At 36.5% G+C, this 16839-nt stretch overlaps 1 pseudogene; it reads right to left on the bottom strand.

Moving 5' to 3' along the window:
- Positions 1–963: 963 nt before the first annotated feature.
- On the bottom strand, positions 964–1626 carry LOC126584238 (OVARIAN TUMOR DOMAIN-containing deubiquitinating enzyme 3-like; annotated as a pseudogene).
- Between the last annotated feature and the right edge of the window lie 15213 nt (positions 1627–16839).

Below are 16839 nucleotides of genomic sequence, written 5' to 3'. Positions count from 1 at the left end.
AGAGGCTATGCTCGCTACGAGGTGGCTCGGCTTGTGGTATTCCTCATTGCAAGTATCTACTTTATGTCGACATGCACTCAATATGAGTTGATTCTCGACATGACTCGAGTCCGCTTGTCGGGTTAAACAAGAGATCATTGTTCGGACTAAATATTTGTCACCATAAGCATGTGGCTCAGTGATCCATAGGCTGATCAATAGTGTCGGTAGGCTTCTTTAATCAGCAACAATGTCGATCAGTGGATCTAATTGCTTAATAATTCCTGACAATAAACGACAGTATAAGTATGACCGTATAATGAATAAATCAAATTGACAAAGTTTGTCAAGGCAAAATACTGTACCATGTGCCTCCTATAAATAAATAATTTATTTAGTCGTGTGGTAAATCACATGTTGTATAAGTGACATAGTTTAATGGCAGTCACAATACTCTAGGCCAATAAATATTGTATAATAAAGTTTTTACCCTACCACTTTAAATAATGAAGTCAGGGATGATTAAAGATGCAATAATAAAATATTAATTAATAAAATAATTGTAAGGAAGATTGCAGACAAGCGTTTGTAAAGCATATGCACATTGTAAAGCAAATCAAACCGGGAACACACTATATAGGTGTGATAGAAATGACGTGGCCTCATTATGCATACTGTAAAGTAACTGCTGTCACTTTCCAATAATGATGTGATGATGTGGTTTCCAGTAATAGGACCACCACAAAATAATAATGAAATGTTAAATAGTAAAATAATTAATGAATTTGGAGAACACTTATCTCCTTCATTGCTTTTCCCGTGACTTTTTCAGAAAATGGGCAAGGAACATGCACTCCCTTTCATGATGAAAGTTTCATTATTGGTGGGCATCTTCTTTGGTGGTCGACAAAAGCCATCGGTCCTGATAATAAAGATAATAAAGTTCTTTATCTTCTTCCAGTGGTCGACACCCTCATTCTAGGGCTAGCCTCCAGTGATCAGAAACAGTCCCTTGGTCATGACGACATCATCGTCTTCCTCTTCTTCTCCAATCCCCCAGAACCAAAAAGCTGATAGACCCATCGGCTTTCGCTGCGTGCGGGAATCGTTGTAGCTCCGCTCATGCTTCGGTATGTAAATAGTGATTGGCTACCCACATAACTTTGACAGCACCAGCAGCTCGGACTCTCCTCCCAAAAAATTTGGTATATTGATGCACTAGCAGTAACGTTTTAAGGACTCATCGATGGTGATTGCAACCAAAGCAGGTTCATACTTAAGGCGCTCTTCCTCATCTTCGCATATAACCTCTTTCACGGTCATCCGTAGTTCGTCTGCATCATCCTTCTCTTACCTTGGGCTAAGAGGAACCTCTTTATTCAAAACCATTCCTTTCACCAGAGCACGAAATAAACAACATCCGTCGTTAGTAACTTTCTGAACCGAAAAACGTTCAACTTTCTTCATCGTCGACGATATTCTGCCTAGTGGCGGTTTAATTCTAGCGAAGAACCGGTGGCCGTGGTCCCCGAACAACGTTGTTGGGTTCACCGGAGAATTGGAAGCTGAAATTGAAAAGACGGGGGAGGCGGTGAGCTCGAATCAAGCAGTTCCGTTCCTTAGCTGCTCGAGGATTGACTCTGCCATGGCGTAAGCTGCTCGGGAACGACGACCGTGGATGGACGTGAAGGCTGAGACCAAATTTTATGAGAGAGAGAGAGAAGAGAAGTGATGGTGTTGTAATTGCGCCGGCAGGAGGCAGACAGACATACTGCAGAACTTGGACTTTACTGGAGAAACAGGGGGAACAAGGGCAGTTTGGGAAGAGGAAACATTTGGGCCTATTTGGATGCAGGAATTGGGAATTGGGCTTGAAAAAGGCCTGGGTGAGGTCGAGGTTACCAGCTCGCAGGGAGAGATATTTTCTCTGCCCACCCACTTCTTTCCTACCGCCACCCTTGGTCTCTGACACGACAGGGTCTTCCTAACTCGGTCATTGACTCGTTCAAGGTGCATTCGCATTCAAAGCTTGTTGTTTTCTGGATTTCTAGAGAGAGAGTTGGGCATCTCTTGGTTTTGCAGATCCACGGTGGACAGTGGTAAGGTTTAACGGTGGTGAGATGAAAAATTGAGAGAGAACCGACATAGCGTTTCGTGTCGTTTTCCACGGACAGCGCCAAATGTTGAAGCACAAAATCAGTGGGGACTTTGGTACAACAAAAAGTGTCAAGTTTGTGACCTTCACTAGATTGCTCTGGTCACTAATGTGGATAAGTATGTAAATGGATAGAGACAGGGAAGCAAACACAAGATGCACGTGGTTCACCTAGATTGGCTACGTCCACGGAGTAAAGGAGTTCTCATTAATTGTGAAGGGTTTACACAAGTACATATGTTCAAGCTCTCCTTTAGTGAGTACTAGTGAATGATTTAGTACAAATGACATTTGGAAATATTGTGGGAGAATGATCTCTTTTTATAGAAGAGAGTTTCTAGCTTTGTTTTGATATTGACATGTGTCGTGTTGTGATTGGCTTCTGATGTTGACACGTGTCGCGCTATGATTGGCTTCTGATGTCGACACGTGTTGCGCTGTGATTGACCTCCTAGTTAGAGGGAAACTCTTCTGGGTCCTTGACGGTATAATGTTGACCGGTGCTCAATAGATTCGGGATTGGTCAAGTATGGTACAAACATGCCTAACTAACAAATTTTTTCCACTAAACTTTACACCAATAACCCTAAACTCACATCGCCACTGCACCTCCATTTTTTCCGGTGAACCCAATCCAAGTACCACGACCATTGACTCTTTCTTGTGATCTAACTAATCAGAAAATAAAAAGGAGCCGGGTGGAGATGATCTCTTTCCTTGGCTTTCCCACTTTTCATGAGAATAATAGTATTAAGGGTAAATTACATAGTAACCCCTTAAGTTTGAAGTCTATTACAATCGCATACAACAACTTCAAAACATTTCACTTTCATACCTCAACTACTATTTTATTTCAATATAGTACATCCGTTACATTTTCCATCCATTAATCCGTTAAATGTTGATGTGGCTGCCACATATATGTCACTTGACTGCCAAATGCCTGCCATGTGGCAAATAAAATAATTTTTTAATTTAAAAAAAAAACCTGAATTCTCTAAAAAAAAAATAAAGAAACCCATATCCCTCATCCCTCACCCACCCCCCAACGACCTCCTCAGAAACCTAAAACAAAAATTGAAACAGAAGAAGAAGAGAAGAGAGAAGAAGAAAAAGAAAAGGCCAGAATCCTTCCCTCCCCCCCGCCCCGCCGTGACCCACGACCCACCTCCATTCCTCATCCGGGCTACCTTCCGGCAACCACACCCCCCCCCCCCCCGCGCCGCCAGATCCCTTCATCCCTAGAAGAAGAATAAGAAAAGCCCAGAACCTTTCCCTCCCCCCGGCCCCGCCACGACCTGCGACCCACCTCCCTTCCTCCCCCGAGCTACCTTCCGGCGACCACAACCCCCCCCCCCCGCGCCGCCAGATCCTTTCTTCCCCCCAGCTACCTTCTGGCGACCACCCCCCCCCCCCGACTCCAAGATCTCGTGATTTTCAATGTGGGTGAGTTTTGAAAATACTTTGAGTTTGAGATGATTTTTGGACTGGTTTTGTAGTAGATCCACCTAATCTCGGGTGCAATTTTTGGGGGTGGGGGATTTTTGGGAAAAATGATGGGCAATGGGAGAAAAGGGTGGCTCGGGTGGGACGGACTGGGGCTTTTTTTTTCTTTTTTTTCTCCCATTTTCTTCTTCTTGTTGTTGCAGGTTTCTGGGGAGGTTGCTAGGGGGTAAGGGATATGGGTATCCCCTTTTTTTTCCCTTCTTCTTCTTCAGCTTTTTTTTTTCTTTTTTTTCTCCCCTCTTCTTCTTCTTCTTGTTGCAGGTTTCTGGGGAGGTTGCTGGGGGGGGTGAGAGATATGGGTATCCTTTTTTTTTTCCTTCTTCTTCTTCACTGGGGGGTGGGTAAGGGATGAGGGATATGGGTTTCAATTTTTTTTTTTGAGAAGATTCTGGTTTTTTTTTTTTTAAATTAAAAAATTATTTTATTTGCGACGTGGTAGACATTTGGCAGCCACATGGCATATATGTGGTAGCCACGTCAGCATTTAACGGATTAATGGATGAAAAATGTAACAGAGGTACTATATTGAAATAAAATAGTAGTTGAGGTATGAAAGTGAAATGTTTTGAAGTTGTTGTATGTGATTGTAATAGACCTCAAACTTGAGGGGCTACTATGTAATTTACCCTAGTATTAATTTCCTTTTCGTAAATCAATATATGAAGAAAAAGGTGCTTACACATATGGTGCGAAAGGACCACTAAACCCTAAGGTTTCTTATGTTCTTAGTCCAAGGTTCTTACGATGATTGAAAGAAAGAATGACTTTTTTAGCTTAAGTTTGCTTTAAGCCTCTCATTGGGACTCCTTGACCATATGTTCTCCGGATAAGATTTCTTTCAAATCATTTTTACAAGGATCCTTTTCGAATGTGAGGATCATAGGGATCAATTCATTATAGCCGTTCAGCCTACATCGTGTAATCAGCTTTCGTTAGATACTATTTGTGGTCAATTTTAAATAAAAAATATAATGATTTCTAAACATATGATAACTGATGAACAGATAGATGAACTGATCCCTAGGATCCTCACAAAGAGGATCCAGATATGATCCTGTTCCCTGCTATCCACTCTTAATTTGTTGATTTAAGTGTTGTTGGAGTTTAGGTTGGGTTCATCAAAATTATGTAGGCGTGCAGTGGTGGTGGTGGGGTTTATTGGGTGTAGAGATCCAAATTAGACTTCAATTTTATTTATTTTCATTTTTTTAAGGACAAATTTGAAAGTTTAATGGAGAGAAAATATTAGTTGGGTGTAGAAATAAAAACTTTGGGTCCAAATAAAATTTCCCTTTCACTTATTCTTAGTATGTTTTGATGATTATTTTGGTGAGATGATATGATGCTTTATTATGTATTTTAAATGTAGGACATGTGAATCTTTTTTTAGCATAAAGTAGTCAAATGGTGGAATTTTTGAGTGAAGCAGGTTCATGAGTCTATCAACAAGAATGTATCAACATTTCAGAATTTCATCCTGAAGCATCTGGTCATGGTGATTTAATTTATGTCCAGCGTGCAATGTTGGCAAATTGGGCTGCAAAGCTTATTTGTGACTTTTGGACTGGAAGATGACGGATTTTGGACTTGGGCTCTTCTTGGAACTTGAAAGAGAGGTCATAATCTTTGATTCAAGTTATTTTGGGCCTGTTTTAGAACCTTGAAGATTCAGAAACATGGGAATTTCTCTGCTAAGCAGATTCCCTATCTTAATTTGGCTTGTGATTGTAAGTTATCTTTTTATTATTTTGTTTCCTAGTTTTCAGAAGAACTTTTTCTAGGAAGAATTTTAATTTGTAGTAGTACAAATAAGGCAATTTAGCCATTAGGATTCTTTACACGGCATTGAGAGAACTTGACAATGTTTTGGCGAATTTCAAACTTTTTACCTACAAGTGTTTTCAATCTTTTTCTACTTAATGATATTTTCCTTGGTTTTTATTACGAGTATGCGTAACTAATTCGTTTTGGTAGGGCGAGGCCATTAGCTTTAGTATGAATATGTGATTTTTTTTAATTGCTTATGAATGGATGCATGCTTGCCTTGAATTATTAATCACCGAGTTTAAACAATCTAATTGGCTTAATGCTTAGCTACGATTAGGGTAATTAGACAAATAATCTGATGCAATTTTTGTTGGAACATCACCTAAAATTGAGGAGAGCTTCTTGTGATTAGTAATTGTAAGTTTACTTAACGCGCACATCACGCTTTTAAGAGTTACATGGTTTTTCAAAAGGTTTTCACAAAACTTAATGAGTCTTGCATATCTATATTTGATATGAACATCACATACGAGTTGCATGTAAGATATACATTTTCGCTTGAACATCATGAGGAAAATATGCATTAGGAAAACCTAACATTCAAAGCATGTATGTGGAAATTCATAGGTGATTATTAAAATTGCATAGGATTGTTAATGTTTACGGCTAAACCCTAGTGTTTTTCATAATTGTTCTCTTTAAAAAAAAAAAAAACATTTTTTCTTGCTTTGTTATTGTTTTCGGCAAGCTTTCAGATTAGTTTAATGTTTATTTTAATCTTTTAAATTTCAAAATCTCAAATTGAATATAATAATATATACTAAAACCCATTTTGGCTTGAAACACTGTTCATAAGCACAGTGTACGCTCTTTTTTACCCTTGCTCAATTTGTTTTATTACAGGTCTGCCACTGTTTTACAAATTATAAATATTGGATTCGTTTCTTTTTATTTTTGTATTTTCTTCCTTCCCCGTTTTCTCTCTTCCCTCACAATTTCTCTCCGCGAGTCAGCTGCTAAGATGGATGGCCAAACCAACCTAAAACAAACCTTTTCCTCACACCCAATTTGACTCTCAAATCGATTTCTACAAACTATTAGGCCATTTTATATTATTAAGCAGTTGAAGTTTTGGTGCCCCAAGTCCGGCGAGTTGTTTCTTGCCGAACGCCGGCGAATTGGACCTCCCATTTGCCACCAATCGTCTTCCCTTCATCTCAGAAGTAAAAAAAAAAAAAACCCGTTGCATGCCTCGATTAGTTTCGGTTCCAGCGAGGGTTTTCGTTTTTCCAGCAAGTTTCTATCTCTCTTTTTATTTTTAAGTTGCAGATAATAATTTCTCTCTCCTTTTATTTTTTGAGTTGCAGATAGATTATGCAAATAGGTGTAAATAGATTATGCAAATTTTTTGAGTGATTTGTTTGATGAGTAAAATTTTTGCATATAATTACAAGTTTACAACCATATTTACTGAAATGAATAAATATGTAAAATATATGCATTAAGGTGCGAGAACATTTAAATGAAAGGTGGATTTATACCCATTATGAACAAATCCCTTACAAATATTTCCCTTTGCTAATACATCATAGTAATCTATTACTTTATTGGTTACATTAATAGTTTAATTTCTATCAAATTGATTGATCTTCATGAACTAATCTTCTATTAAATACTAACTTTTACTAACAGAATTAAATTATATTCATATCAGATTTTGATGTACAGACTAATATAATGTGAAAAAAAAAAATCAATATGTATAATATAATCTTTATTAGTGAATTTTTAATGTACAAACATAACAGCACAATTAGTTTTTATGTTTATAAATATGCATGTGGTTTTTTTTTCAGGAAAATAAATGCAGAAAAAGAATGCTCATATAAAAGTGAAATGAAATCGTCTGATTAAACTTGGAGCAGGGTGTGGAGTAGTTGGGTTGGGTGAGTTCCTTTTGTTTCTCTCAAATTATGCCACATTTAATCTACATGGCTTTTTATGCTATTTGTCTTTAATCTACATGGCTTTCTCATTCCAAGGGCTATTCGTTTTTATCAGTTTTTCTCTTAGTCATGGCAATACAGGAGGTGTGACGTGGTTACAAAAGATCAAGTGGAGGTTTTGCCCTTGGAATAAGAAAATCTGGAGTATGCAATGTTACGATTAATATAAATATTTTAAATGCAATGTCATGAATATTTATATTCATATATATATTTGTAAGGAACAATAGAACAAGCGAATGTAATATAGGTATACAAACTCTACTCTTTAACACATATTTTCCACACTTTCTACACTGTTAATAATTTTTCAAACCCCGCAGCAATGCGCAAGGGTATACCTGCTTGTCTTTTCTAAAATATGTTTTAATTAATTAATTAAGCTAGTTTAATTACAAATTATTCATTCAATCCTTATGGAGAACGACCTAGCATGAGCGATTATACCACAATTGTCTTGTACTCTTGCAAGTATTTTAAATGATTTTAACCATATTTGCACAGGTACTAAAAGTCCTATAATTTGACTTTGTTCGACTAGTCAAGAATGCATATCTGTTGTGCCTAATAACCACTTGCCCACTCTCTGCTTGCTTTCTTGTGTCGATAGTTGTCCACCCACTTGATAAAAAATTAACAAACGTATAAATTTTCTGAAGATGAATGGAAAACAAAAGAAGTACCTTTTTGCCTCAGGAGCAGGCACATCAATGGTGGGGAATTCGTTGAACCACAAGAAATCTCTGGGTTTTGTTTCGTCCATATAATCAAGATACTCTATCAATTTCTTTATTAGGCCATCTCCGTTACTTTATCAATTTCTATATTAGGCCATCTCCGTTACTCTATCAATTTCTTTATTAGGCCATCTCCAACGAAGAGGGCTAAAGGTCCAAAAGCCAAAAAAGGGTCTGCTTTGTTCAAAAACTCATCTTCAACCGATGGTTGGGCTATAATTTTATGGAGCCCACTAGACTATTATTTGGGCAAAGTGGCATCAGGCTAGTCAAATATAGCCCTCATTTTACCTTTTTTTCGGGGCCCAGCTCCTCAATCGCAATAATTAATTCAAATCCAATGGTTATATTTGAAAACATCCAGCATCAGTTTAACTAAATTAGCCAATAAAATCAAAGTATAAACTTAAAACTAATAAATTATTTAGGGGCTATATTTAGCTCCTTCGGTTAGAGATGGTATATGAATATGGTCTGACACTGTTTATTTAAAAATTATTTTTTGCGAGGCTATAATTATGGACGGGACAATGTTTTAGTCTTTCGGTTGGAGATGGCCTTAGACAATTGTTTGGGGCTAAAATCCACATTTCGACCAAATTAATGTTTGGACCGAAGTTAGTAAATGTGAACTAGAAAGAAGCGGTGTATTTCGGCCTAGTAATGTAGTGTTGGTGGCTCGGTTGAATCCTAGGTGAAGTAGGATTGCTTAATAATCAGGAACTGGTTTTTGGCATGGTCGAGTCCTAGGTAAAGAAAGACTGTCTAAGGATTAAAACAGGTTTTTGATAAGATTTGAATTACTTGCCTAAGGATTATGATTGGTTTCTGGATAAAGCTTGAATTCACCACATAATACAATTAGATTCAGAATCCTAGTTTGAGTTAGACTAGGTGGCGATGGACAAGAAATTGTGTGAAGTCTAGATTTATTGTTTGGCTTCTCTTGTCAATGTTGTAAATTGTACCACCATGCTCTATTTAGATTTAGGGTTAAAATGCTTCTCTGGGATCATGTTGCTAGAAATTTTTATCTTAAGAGCTTAACTTCTCGCATCAAAGGTTTGTTCATATATATGCACTTCATTTCATTATTTCCATTACATTTTGTCTAGTGGTTATGTCTCGTCAAAACTTCTCGTTGCTTTCACGAGACATAACCACTAGACACACACTTTAAGACAACCCACATGGGCCATTTGACAGCTTTTTCTTGAAAATGGATTTTCAACCTTAGATCTTTCATATTGCTTTTGCACATGACACGTGTCCTTTTTGGGACTGAGATTGGAAAATTTGAGAGCTTTACTTTTTCTTCTCTATCTCAGATCCCCTAGGAGCATCAAACATATTTTATGGGTAATATTCTTCTTTGAATATTTATAAATCTATCTTTGATTTTGCTTGCTTAAATCTCTTTATATGCTCATTTGTTTGGGTTAGGAGATTTACATTTTTTAGAAAATAGTTGGTTTAGCTTTGAGCTACCTTTTATGTTCTTACTTGAAAACCCTAGCCACAAAATGACACTTATGTACTAAATACCCACATAATTGCATATTAGGTTTGCATTGTTTTTGTTATTTTTGTTTATGTTTTAGGCCAAGTTTTTCTAAGTTTCAAATCTTTGAACTGACCTCTTTTTTTATTCGCGTCAGTTTCATCTTTCAAGTGTTTGACTGGAGAAACTAACTAGACATTGAATCCAAATTTGCATCAATTTCATCATAACTAGGGCTGGCATTTTCAACCCAACCCGTTAACCTAACCCGACCCAACCCGTTAAAATTAGTATTCGGGTGGGTGATAAACGGGTCGGGTGGTTAATAGGTCAATCCGTTAATCACCCGTTAAATAATGGGTCAGTTTGGGTGAACCCGCAAAACCCATTAACCACCTATTAAAACCCGTTAGTAAGGACTTATGTATAATTTCAATAGTTTACAAAACCCTTAGGTTCCTAGCTCTCTCGCTAGTTGCTAGTCGCTGCCTCGCATGCCGTTCGTTAGCTCTCTGAGACTGAGAGATCGCTGTGCTCTGGTTATCTCCCTCATCTTCTTCCCTCAAACTGCCTCGCACGCCGTTCGTTAGCTCTCTAAGACTGAGATATCGTTGTGCTCCGGTTATCTCCCTCATCTTATTCCCTCAAATTTTTTATTGAACTCCACCACTCTCTCTGGTAAGCTCTGATTCCCTTCCACCTTTTCTTTCATTTCGATTACTTTTCGTTTCTGCAGATTAGATTCATCTATTTTTTCTCAGATTTTACTTGAGCTTGATTTTAGGTGGTCTCTGCATATTAGATTCGACCCTTTTCGGGTTTTTTTATTATTTTTTATTGTGTTTTGGATATTGGGTTTTGCTTTTTGTTCATGGGTTTTGTGTAAAATTTGTTCATTTGTATATTCTCCAATTAAAATTTCCATTTTTGGGTAAATTGGAGTTGTTAATTCACCCCCATGAAATTAAAAGTATTGAGTTTGTTGTGTTTTGGTTGGTTTTTGGATTGGAATTGGGTTGTTGTTTTTGCATTATGTCTGTTGCTTTTGCATTGATTAGGTCTCTGCATTTTTGGGTAAATCGTAGGACTTTCTTGGATTGATTAGGTCTCTGCTTTTGCATTGATTAGGTCTTTGCATTTTTTGGGTAAATCCAACAGTTGATATATGATGCTGTTGTTTTTGCATTTTATCAGAAAAACCACCACTGGTGGCCTTGATCACTTACGAATACTGAACAAAAGCACTTCACTTTTAAACAGGCCAAATATTTGAGCTAATATTTGCTTATTTTTTGGAACCCAAACTAATATAATATTTGAGTTAATGTCCATATCTAATATCTGGGTTCCTGTTTAGATTGAAATGTAATTTAAGGAGTTCTTTTCAATGTTGAGTTTGGAAGTTAAGTGTCAATAAGATTTAAGAGGGATATTGTTTCCTTGCTTGTTTGTGCATATGAATATGTAATAGAAATATAACCAAGAGAGTAATCCAACGAGAGTAGGAATCTAGGAAGATCAGGAGCATGAAAGGTTTTCACACATACTTTGTTCACTCACTCTGATAGTGAATATATATATTTTTCCTTTCATTGATAAATTTTAGAGAACCGATTATGTTTAACGGAGGACTAAATAGTCACCTAGGCGCTGCTAAAAAGAGGAATTTTTTTTGCTATGAGATTAAATTGGTTGGAGATAGAAGATGTTTCGAGACTCCAAACGTTTAGCATTTCTGATCCCTTATTAAAATTTAGTCTGGAGTTTGTTGGCGCGAACATCAAATATAAGGGAGGGGTCATCTCACCAAACCAGTTTTGTTTGCCTTATGTGATGTTTCAACGATGATTCCTATCATTACATGTCAATCACAAGGTGAATGGTGATTCTTATGGTTTTCATGTTAGAAAAGTAAGCTTTAAATGACCAATGTATTGGCTTTCTTTCCAAGCAGATACAGGATATGGTCAGAATTCTTAATATACAGATTGAATATTTGCTGCTAATGTCATACACATTGGTAAAAAGAGAGATAAAGTGGTTGCAGTTGATGCTATTGAGTGTTAAGCGTGTGTCAGACATAAATGTTTTGTAGAAATTAAACTGCATCTTCCATTCACGTCTTTTCATTTATGGTTAGTGCAGATGGATATTGATGAAGAGAACACCGAGGCTATGGAAATGTCAACATTCAATCTAAGTGATACGCAAAGTACAATAAGTGCACCAAGTCCTTCAAAGAGAAAGGCTAAAGGTATGCGAGTAGGTAAGATACGTCAAAAGAGATCCCGTGTTTGGACTTTGTTTGAAGAATTGCTTGTTAGTCCTGATAATAAACAACATGCGAAGTGTAAAAACTGTGGGATAGTTTACGTATGTGATAGTAATTGTGGGATGAAAAACCTATTGAATCATATGGATACATGTAGTAAAAAACATCACATTGATATGAAAAAATCTCAAGTTGGATTGCGTTCTCCTCAGTTTAACCATATTTGTTTTTGTGAGCTATTGATTGAGGCTATAGTTAAGCATGATTTGCCTTTTAGGTTTGTTGAATATGAGGGCATTAGAACTTTGTTTAAATACATATCTCCTGATATCAAACTGCCCTGTAGAAATACGGTTAAGAAACATGTGTTGAGATGTTTGAAGATGAAAAGATAAGACTTCGAGATTGGTTAAATACAGTTGAGGGAAGAATTTGTTTGACATCTGACCTATGGTCTTCTGCTACAACTGATGGATATCTCACACTCACAGCTCACTTTGTTGACAAAGAATGGAAAATGCACAAAAGAATTTTAAATTTTTGTTGTATGCCTCATCCACATATCGGGGCTGCTTTGTCTGAAAAAATTAACACCTTATTAGTTGAGTGGGGGATTGAAAAGAAACCGTTTTCCATTACTTTGGATAATGCCTCTGCAAACGATTGTTCTGTTGAGTTATTGAAGAAACAATTAAATTTTAGAGGTTTGCTATTAATGGATGGAAAGTTCTTCAATTTTCGTTGTTGTGCTCACATTCTAAACTTGATAGTCTAAGATGGACTAGAGGAAATTGATGGATTAGTGACGAAAGTTCATGAGTGCATCAAATATATAAAGTGTTCAACAGGGAGAAAAAATAAGTTTTTTGCTTGTGTTGCACAAGTAGGGTTGACAGGTAGTAAAAGAGGGTTGAGACAAGATGTGCCTACTAGATGGAATTCGACATATACAATGCTTGATAGTGCCATTTTCTATCGTCGTGCTTTTCTCAATTTGGCACTTGTTGATTCTAATTTTAGTTCATGTCCTTCCTTGGAAGAGTGGGATAAAATAGAGAAGATTTCCAATTTCTTGGGGTATTTTTATGAAGTTACTTGCTTATTTTCCTTAACAAATTACCCTACATCAAACTTGTTCTTCCCAAAAGTGTCCATTATTGTATTCAAGATGCTATGGAAGATTGTGATGATTTCATGAGACGGATGGGGAGTTATATGAATTTGAAGTTTGAAAAGTATTGGTCAGAGTATAGTTTGATCCTTGCCATTGCAGTGATTCTTGATCCTCGCTATAAATTGCAATTTGTAGAGTGGGGTTATGACAAGTTTTATGGTAAGGAGTCGAGAGAGTTGAAGGATGTTAGTGACACATTGTTTGCACTCTTTGGTGGTTACATGGACAAGTTCTCTCATCTTCTTGTATCCAACCCAGTTAATCAAACTCCTACTCAAATAAAAGTTGGAGACAAACTTTTTGAGGTAGTATTTATATTTGTTATTCCTCTTTTTATACTTTTTATATGCATCTTTTTATTGTACGTTGATCTTTGTTTCTATTTTGTTTTTGGCAAAGAAGGTAAATTTCATATTTCTTTGTATTTTTTTTTTTTTTGCTTATATAATAGGTTATAATTGTATTTCCTTTTTTCTTTTTATGTTTAGCTTTAGAGAAAGAGGGTGCTGGCTTGGAAGAACTTACTGAAGAAATTTTTGATATGAGCCTTAACGAAAACTCGGGACAATGCTCCAGTAGTATTAGTCTTGATTAAGTATGGTATGTTTTTTAACTTGTTCTTTTAAAGACATTTTTTCTACGTAATCTGCATGTAATACTATCTTGTTAAGCTAAGGCACAGTGTGCTAAAGGCTATATAGGTGATGAGTGAAGTGTAGTTGGAAAATGGCTATTCTCATTCAGCATTGGAAAATGGTAGCAAAGTACATTGTAGGATCTACCAAGTTTGCTAATTAGAATGCTGCTAACTTTGGCTTGGGAGGATCAACCAAGCAGATATCAAGGAACTTATCAATGGGAGTGTACTTGTAATCAGGATATAATTATGAGGCCTCTAAGTTGTTTGTTGTGAGTTCAATCCTCATCTGACCTTTGATGAATACGCTGTAAATGATTGCCGCACGTACATTGTCTGGGTGAGGAAAACACATCCCTCCCAGTTATGTAAGTATTTACCGTGCCATGCACTTGTTCTCTAGTTGGTCGGTTTGGAATGGACCCATAATCTAATAGTTAAAATGCAGTGCTTCTTCTATTTGAGTTTTGCAGAAGTCCAGATTCTGTATGATCACAGAGGAGTTGTTTGTTAAAATGCCTCTTGCTCATATGTGTTTAGTACTCAGCATTAGGGAACCCCTTGTTTTTAGCGTGTGGTGGTAAAATATAGTAGCATATACTCAAAATAAGTTTTGCACACATGAGTTGACTTTCCATGTAGCAGTTATTTATTTAGTAATATTTATTTTTTTAACTGATATTGAATTTGTGATAGTTGAAGAAATGTGAGGAAAACATATTGACTAGATGAAATGTGTAAAAAAGGTGACCGGTTAGCTTAACGGGTTGGGTTTGGGTGATCCGTTAGCTTAACGGGTCGGGTTAAACCCGACCTAAACCCAATAAACCCGACCCGTTTATAGGCCTAATCATAACCTCATTTGCATAAGTTGATTCGATCTTGGTGCCACAAGGTGAAGAGCTCAGGAAGAGTTGCCACTTCATGAAGATTAAAGGAATTCGTCTCGTGTAAGGCAAGGTTGCACAAAGGTAAAGCGGCTCCATAGACTAGCTAGCTCTAGGAATTGAGCTTTGCGTGGTACTTTGTAAGAATCTTGTTTACACTAGTGAATTTGACTTAGTGGAGAGTCCCCAATTTTTTAACCTAGAGGTGGGTTTTTATGGCAAAAAACTTCTTGAGTTCTTTGTCTCTTAAACTTGTCCACATATCTTATTTACTTGCATATGTGTTATGCATCCTATGAATTGTTATTTGATATGTGTTAGAGACTAAGTTTACATTGCATATTATGAGCAATGAATCGAATTGTTGTTGACTATGATAACTTGTAGTGAACCAAGTTTTATTCGTAGATTTGCGTTTGATCAACTGACGAATCTGTACTTAGTTGATTGGTGAGCTTGACTAGTCAATCCAGCATACTTTAATTCATAATTGCTTTGTTATTGTTTGCATAATGAACTGATATGCAATCGTGTTCAAGTTTAGGAATTATAGTTGTGAAACTAATCTGGACAAACTCTGATTAGTTGAACATATTGATCAGTTAAGATATGTTCTTGCATCAACACTTTATATCATTGACTAACTTGTAACTAGTTGACTAGCTCATTTCACTAGTCTACAATGCAAAGTTAAATTTTTATTTACAAGATATTATGCCTGGTACCCAATTTCAGATTGCAAAACTATCAAACTCTACAACTTTACCACTTGAGTATTAGGAAATTTGTGTCTATAAATACAAGGAAATTTGCAACTTAGAGAGGACATTCAACTCAATTACACAAATCAATGCCCTATGCGATACCTCTCACAACTTAACTCAATACACAAATAAACGCCCTATGTGAAACCTCTCACAACTTTATGTGAAATACTATATGCTCTACTAATTGTTAGCACATATGTTGATTTTTCTTTCATCTTTCCTTTTTTGTTTTATTATCTTTTTATGTCAGTTAACGTGTTGTCAAGTGCAACAAAGTCACATATGTGGAAGAAGTGAAATGTCCAAAATACTCATGAATTAGCTAACTTAATAATTTTATTAATTTATGAGCACTCCAATATCTTTTATTGCAAACTAGCCTCTTTCCATGCACGAGTGTGTGAGAGATCTTTGTGAGCACTATGCACCTCTAAAGATGTAATGCATTAGTTGCTTTTCATTATAATTTTTAAGAGATATTACTTAAAAGTTATAATGTTTTGTGCAAGCAAAAGACTTTTTCTTTATCACGCATGCAAGGTTGACCTTGAGATTTTAGGGCCCTGGGTGAGCCACAGTTAGGAGGCCCTTCAGTTGATAGGTATTTTAATGAATAATGATCATATAATTTGTCTTTTTAATAGTTAATTCGTAAATATTTATCATATCATCACTTATGAACATTTAGATTGGAACAAAAAATTAACACACCAAACAAAATATACAATAATAAAAAATAGGGTAAATGACAAAAAACTACCTCAACTATTGGTCTGACGACACTTTTATACCTCATCTTTTAAAAATTACAATGTCATACCTCATCTTACGAATTTGTGCCAACGTCAGACTTCCGTCAGTTTTTCTGTTACTTTTTCTGTTAAATGCTGACGTGGCCAGAGATGAGACCCACTCACTAATCCAACTGGATAAAAAAAAAAAAAATATATATATATATATATATATTTTTTTTTAATAATTAAATATTCAAAAATTAAAAAAAAATTAAAAACTAAAAAACTAAACAAATAAAAAAGGCCTAGGGATGCAGGCCTTCATTTCTTCCACCTGCACCAACCCTTCTCTCTCTCTTTTCTTTATCTTCTCTTGTATCTCTCTCCCACTCTAACTCCCTTTTCTCTCTGCAACCACCGGCGCCGAGGAGGATAGCAGCGAAGAGAGGGAGGAGAAGAAGGGTCTGAAGGCAAAGACAGCAGAGGTGGGAAGGAGATGAGGGTTTTGACGGTTGAGAGGAGGAGGAAAGCGAGAGGTCAGAGGAGGTGTGTGGTCAACGGTGAATCAAACGGAAGAGGGGTCGGATGATGGACTGGGTGGAGAGAAGGTAGGAGGGTGATGAGTGTGTAAGAGGGGAAGGGGATTTGGGTGTGGGTTTGGTTTGGTTGTTTTTTTTTTTTTTTTTTTTTTTTTGGTGTGGGCTTGGTTTTTTTGGT

The sequence above is a fragment of the Malus sylvestris genome, chromosome 10, assembly GCF_916048215.2.
Source record: "Malus sylvestris chromosome 10, drMalSylv7.2, whole genome shotgun sequence".
In the NCBI taxonomy this organism is placed as follows: domain Eukaryota; kingdom Viridiplantae; phylum Streptophyta; class Magnoliopsida; order Rosales; family Rosaceae; genus Malus; species Malus sylvestris.
The sequence above is the reverse complement of the archived record's forward strand: the minus strand, read 5'-3'. Positions and strand labels throughout refer to the sequence as shown.